The following is a 6,956-nucleotide window of genomic DNA, read 5'->3' as shown; positions in this document are numbered from 1 at the left end:
TGTGAAAGTACCCCTAACCCGTAATATCCTTATATCAGTTTATTATTTTCTGTTTTTCAGATAAACGCTACTATTGCCTCGTACAGGTTGGTAGCATCTTGTTGCGTTGATTTAAAAAAGTTATTTGGGGTTCCAAAATTTATTTGATTTTTAACCAGAATGACCAAATTGTGTTCATTATATCGATGAATACAAAGTGAAAGACAGCTAAAATCATGTGTTAAAAAATTTATTTTGTATTAGAAAGTAATAATGACGTGAGTACTCAGATGATATAAATGTCAAAAAGACTATCTGATATTGAATGTTAGAGGTACGAATTTTTTGCTCATCCTCGTGTCTTCTCAATTCTCCGCTGGTTTCAGGAGAACGTTGACTTAACGTGGTTCCCCAGATCGTCGCGAGCCGCGCTCTACATGCCTTTTGCCACTGACGTCCTCTTCATGGGATAAAGGTTGGCCATTTGGAGACAGCTGATGTAGGTCCTCCTTGGTTACTTGGATACTGAGCCTGAGAAAGAGAAGAATACCTAATTAGATGCAAGCTGCCTTTTGGCTAAAGTGAACCGTTCCGAACATGGCAAATCAAGATGTCATAAGTATTTATGCAACTCACAATTGCCTTAAATTTTCCAAACTCCCAGATGCTTGACACCATAATGTTGAGCCCGCCGACAAATATGCTGAGGTTCAGTTCTCGCCCCCACTCCGGCTCCGCATATCAATATTGGTTTTATACGATGAGCAACATTGAAAATCTAAACTATACCTCCGTGCCATAAAAGCTAGTCTTCGGAGCAAAACAAGAGACATTCAAGATCTCTTACGGAAAGCAACCATAGCACCTTGATTTCTAAACAACTTAAAGAAAAAATACAATTTCATGTGTTTTAATTTAAAACGTGGGACTTTATATAAATCTCTCGTTGTAATTTTGTGTACGAAGTTTAGTCATCTTGTTCCGAAGATTCGCCTCAAAATTTCAAAATAGCCAGAGTACATGCAATGGAACACAAAGCAGCCAATTTCTGCAGCGATAGCGCACTCTTGTAACCGTGTTCATAGCGTTAATTTGTAGAGGGTGGCGCCCTGAGTCACTTACCCCGACATTGCCCTCGCCCACGCTCTTTTGCTACCACCCCTTAGCCACCCTGCCTTGCTCACCCAACGATGCGTAAACAGAAACTCGCCCGTTTGACTTCGTGATACACTGCGACTCAAATTCAGTTCAACACTTTTTGACTCTGCCCTGGGCTATTCGGGCTAGGCAACACCCCCTACATTCCTTACCGATTCCCCATCCTCCAATGCCCTGCTTTCGGTTTTCCCCTTACTCCTCATTCTGTTAAACAGCTGTTGGTGGTGAGAAATGGCCTGTTTCTGAAGAGTGGAGGTATGTCTTTTACTCATACCTATTATTCCATGCTATTTATGAATATTCAATCATTATGTTTTGCACGTTAGGCACAAAATTACAATATACTGTTTGGCAATGAGTTCTAGTCAACATTAATTTAGTTTTTGCTACCCGTATTTTTGAGGTTTGACACATTAGATCCCGCAGTAAGGACTGGTTACGTGATATATTTCTACGCACAAAAGAATGCTTGTGCCGAAAATGTGCGTGAAGATTTAGCTTTTAACCACCCATCTTTTACAAATGTACGATCATAATATTGAATCTCTTTCTATTTTTTTCACCGATTCACTCAAGTTTTCTTTCATTAAAACTGTTCAGAAATATAGATACATGAACTTAAAATAGTTGATCTATCATAATAACAGGTTTAATGCATGGCTTAAATTAGTATACATTACATGCATTTCCGCTGTTACCATTCCTTCTTTTCATATAAATGCATGTACAGTGTCGTCGATGCAATTTATTTTTTGGGTTGTAGCTTTAGGACCATTTCTTGTTTTCCAGATTTTACGAGAAAGGAGTGGATTATTCAATTTTTCATCCAATGGGATGAGAGCACAGGCTCGATAGCAAGCTTCCACCGCTCTCTTTCAAACCGTCAGCTACTCACAACGATGGCCACGCTGTCAGCAGAATGTGTGTCTCAGGGTACTAATGTGAATATTTCTACTGTGATACCTAATGACAGGAGCCAATGCTCATCTAGCTATACAGTGAAGTGAAAGTTTCAAGTTTTCATGGAAAAATTATGGCCAGTAGTGTGTTGAATGTGTAGTTCTGGTGATTTTGTGTATTTTGGTGAATCGCCGATGGATAGCTGAGCTCTGCCGCCAATGGATATGTCATCGAATGAAAGGTAGGAATCCCTCTCCTCCACCACTCATTGTGAAGCTTAATAATGTTGACGGACGATTGTTTGATACGAAAACGGATTTAAATCGAAACTTGAAGCTTGTATGTGGTGGAAAGGTTCCATATCAATTACTAAAGACACTTTGTTTCTTAAACAAGCTTATAAAAAAATTATATTTTAGTACCGGTTTCGGCAATTACACCATTATCAAATAAAGAAATATCTGGTGGGGCATTTTTATATTTACTGTGGTTGCTAATGTGGGAAGTGGGGAGAAAGGTTCGCTTTCAAGCTGGGATTGGTAATTCCTGGAGGAGAACGGGGGGGGGGGGTTTGTCAAGTGGGTTGTGAGGGTGGGGGATTTTGGAGGGTAATGAGTAATAAGGGGGATGGGTTGAGAAAAGTCATGTTATTAACAAGGTTTCTATTTGTAGCTATCTTCCGAATTTCTAAGGCATACATCCTCCTTCCTTTACTGGTAAAATGGAGTATTTCTGGGTCGAAACTACTTCGGTGCCCCATTTCCAAGAGGTGTCGGGCGAAAGCTGACGTATCATCCTTGTTCTTCCAACACACCCTGTGCTCCTTCATCCTTGTCTCGAAGTCTCGTCCCGTTTGGCCGATGTAGCATGAATCACAGTTATTACACTGTAACTTATAAATGCCAGATTTTAATTTCAATACAAAACTACATTTGTTGAGCACTTATTTCATTTGTCTCTGGTACAATGGGGTCGGATCACGTGTTAGAGATTCACAATTCTCCCCATTCTCCTCCAGGAATTATCAATCCCAGCTTGAAACTAAACCTTTCCCCCAACCCCATACCTTAACAACCATAGTATATATAAACCTTCCCCCACCATCATAGGCGGATCCAGGGGGGGGCACGGGGGCACGTGCCCCCCCCCAGACCCTCAAAAATATGCAAAATGTTTAATACGGCCCCATTATCATTGCATTCGTTTTGTATTACGAGGTATCCTTGTGCCCCACCCAGAACAAAATCCTGGATACGGCCTTGCTTGTGCCCCTCCCAGAAAAAAATCCTGGATCCGCCCCTGCCCACCATATATTTTCTGTAAGTACTTGATAATGGTGTAATAACCGAAACCGGTAATAAAATAGAAATTTTTATTAACTTGTGGAAGAAACAAAGTGTCTTTCATTACTTATATGAAAACGGATGTTTCACAATTTTTATCTGACTAGAGTGTTAATTATTTTACACTAGACGACGTCTTTTTTGAAAGTTAAAGTTTTTTGTTATAGTCGGCCTTATTGTTTGATTTTGTGCTATCGTGGCATAGAATTTAAAAATACATTTCTAAAACCAGTTCAAGAATATAATGCAATATTTTCCCTCATCATTCTAAAAAAAAAACAGGAAAATGTTATAGGCTCTACTTTGTTGAATTACGATGTCATAGGATAAGTAATAACCTTTGAAAACTCCAAAATCATATATTTTACGCTCCAGAAGATTCTGAAGTCGTGCGTCATTCTTAACGGTTAAACGGTAAGTTAAAACTAAAAAATGTTTAGTTCTTAAAGTCTAAGGTTATGTGTATGCCAAATTGACATGGGTTAACGTGAGAAACGTATTTAGTTGGGTGAAATAGATAAACCTCACCCCTCTCCCCACTGCGCTCTCATAGCATAGACGTGCTAGCCTCTGTGAGGCAGTAATGTCGGCCGTCCCTGTTTGACCGGGTCTTTGTTCCATTTCACCGACAGTAGTGATACGTGGATGATATTCTGATGCTTAACATGGCTATCCTCTCTTTCTCCTTAATGGCACTGTATAAGAGTATTTTAATTCTTTTACATCACGCAGCGTCATTTTGAAATATTTTGTATTTCCCTTAAAACCTGGCTTTAGTGTTTTATTTTGTGATATCGCGGAACTGAATCGAAAAAATGCATTAGTCAGACTAGCACAATTGGTATTGTTATCATATTTATCTCTTGTACTTCTATATGACATAATAAAGAATTGTAACAGGCTCGGCCTAGTTTAATTACAATGCCCTGGAATTTATAATAATCTTCGCAAATTGTAGTACATTTATTTACACTAACAGTTTCAGTAATTCTGCGTTGTCATTCTATACTGTTAAAACTCCATGAAAGTGTCTTGGAGTTCAAGTTATGAGCAAATCAATTGATAAATAAACGGATTGAATCAAAATTAGGGGAGAGAGAATGGAAAAACTGAATCATAACCAGAAGAGAGAGAGAGAGAGAGAGAGTTGAGAGAAACGTATTTAGTGGGGGATGTAGATTAGCTTCTCCCTTCTTCCCATTGAACTGTTAAAACATGAACACGTAAACATACGTAATGTGGTGATCTTGGCTACCAGGAACACAGGCCATGCAAGCTAACTTAAAATCTCGGCTCTATTGTCTACTTTTTATTTGTCATCCAAAGATAAACCCCTCATCCCTTTCTTCTTTATGCACTCCACAGAAATGAGATATTTCGAAAGCGCTTCAGAACAGAAGCAAAATCTGAGAAAACATGCCACAGACGTTCCTATAGTACGTCATCTTTTACGCTAGAACGTTCGACCAAGCAAAGCTATCGGTCCGTTTAACTCTTTCTTAAAAGTTTACATATATGCCCCCAAAAGGCTCTCTCTTCCACTCAATTTTACAATGACTGCTTTCTGCAATACTGATAAGCAAGCATTGCAGGCACAGCCGATTTCGTGTTACTGGTGAAAAATTTAGCATCATTCTCATACAAAAAGACGTTTATTTATATCCATGAACCCGTTTAATAAGGAGTAAGTAATGGAAAACACTGCGGTGGGGGTAACTACGGTATGAAGTTGCCGATCACAGAAGCTGAAATTATCTAAATAATATCCAGACTACTTTTTCTGGCCCTATGCACGCATTATAATGCCGACTATTGGAGTTAATTCGATCAGTAAAGGTTTCTCGTATATTTTACGCCTATGCAGCTTCTCAAAACCTCCAATAGTCAAATCTCTTAATGTCGCCAAGACTGTAAAATTGTCTCTTACGATGACTATTGTGACGGTCCATTCCACCTCGCCGCTATCTGTGGTGGCCGCGGCGAAGGCGGGGGAACCGACAACACTTGTGGAGGGTCCTCGGCAACAGGGTGGGACGTTTCGTCCCCACGGCGACCTACAACCCGCCCCTATATTGACAAACCCCGAAGAATTCCTCCTTTTTGGTGGGTCGTTTTCTCATTTATCGAAGGATTTGAGATCGGGAAGTGGGTTAGGAACGATTCAAGGGGGAGGTAATCAGGAACAACGCAGCCCCAGCTCCCCAGCTGACGCCCCAAATAACCACACGTACTCGAGTTTAGTTCAATTTCACATATATATGTTGCACTGGTTAAATTTACAATTCCAATAAAAATAACCCTTGGCACAAAAAATACAAGAATAATCCTAGTGAGGGATGTGATGGGTGATCAATATTACGGATGATGTACGTGAAACATAAATGAATTACATTTTAGCAACACACAATGATTTAACAATGAATTTACAATAATCGTGGATCAATTACCCTTCTAGCGTAAGTGAATATTTGGGAGATATGAGTCAAATACAGTTCATTAGAGCACTGAATTGATTATGAATTGCTGAAGGCGATGGAGTCCTTTGAATTACTTAGCGATTGTGGTGAGAAAAGGGAAGTTGTCTAATTGTCCAGTTATACAGTGGGAAGTAATCACTGGGGATACTTGGAGGGCGATTATACGGCGTTTTCTGGGGGGGGGGGGGGGTATATATGGCAGGGCGACACAAGTTTGTGTGGCCGATACACACCCACTGCCTCGTCGCTCGTAACTACTCGCTCCTCCTCTGCAGGCTTAAGTTGGGCAGGATTGGTGCTTTAACGCTGGATGCCTCCGTCTCCGTCGTTCCTCCTGCTCGCGAAGGATGCTGTGGCATTCACGCCCGCGGAGCGAAATTTCGACAGATGGCAAGTCCCGCCTCGACTAGGCAGTCCTTGCACTCCGGTTAGCACGGCGTTCTCCAATTTGCACCTCAATATGCCCTTTGCCTGGCCCAGCTTTCCCAGCGATGCTCAGCGATGGTTGTCCAAGTCTCACTCGTAAGACAAATTGCTGAACACTTTTCGTAAAGTAACTGACAACTTATCAGACAACTTTCACCCAGATCAATCCCCGGACTCCGCAGTACCTCACAACCAGCTAACGCGGCTCCCAAGAAGGCAGATCCCCCATCACTCCCTTCCACCCGCCTTATATTCACCACTTGCGGGGTGGAGAGGGTCACATGACATTGCACAAAAGGACTTATATAAAACAACTCGGCCGGGTCAATTGGCCGTTACATCATTATATAACCACTTGGTCATTCGACCCAAGATCACCAGAATACCCATTCACACACACACGCATGCCTGGGGGCTGGAACGCTAAGGGTGGTGGGGAAGGGGAAAAGAAAGGAGAAAAACCTAGCTTTGGAATATTACGCGAGCCCAGGGCGGCCGCCGCCCAACTCCCGGAACAAGACCGTGACGGGCGTGACCGTCACACTATATTTTCGAGAAAATGGAGCAAAAATTTGTAATTATTTAAAAAAAGTGTTTAAACATTACATTTGCCATTTTTATGGCATTAATGAATAATAAAGGAAACAAGATTAATGTAATCTATTAATTTTTG

General features: G+C 41.0%; 1 long non-coding RNA gene across 1 annotated transcript; it reads right to left on the bottom strand.

Moving 5' to 3' along the window:
* Window positions 1-220: 220 nt before the first annotated feature.
* On the bottom strand, window positions 221-6,556 carry LOC124171403. The gene is made up of 2 exons (XR_006867703.1): window positions 6,091-6,556; window positions 221-510 (listed from the first exon to the last, which is right to left on the bottom strand). It is a non-coding gene; the product is annotated as an uncharacterized LOC124171403 (long non-coding RNA).
* Window positions 6,557-6,956: the final 400 nt, after the last annotated feature.

Source organism: Ischnura elegans, chromosome X (genome assembly GCF_921293095.1).
Source record: "Ischnura elegans chromosome X, ioIscEleg1.1, whole genome shotgun sequence".
In the NCBI taxonomy this organism is placed as follows: domain Eukaryota; kingdom Metazoa; phylum Arthropoda; class Insecta; order Odonata; family Coenagrionidae; genus Ischnura; species Ischnura elegans.
This window is presented reverse-complemented; position numbering and strand designations above follow the sequence as displayed.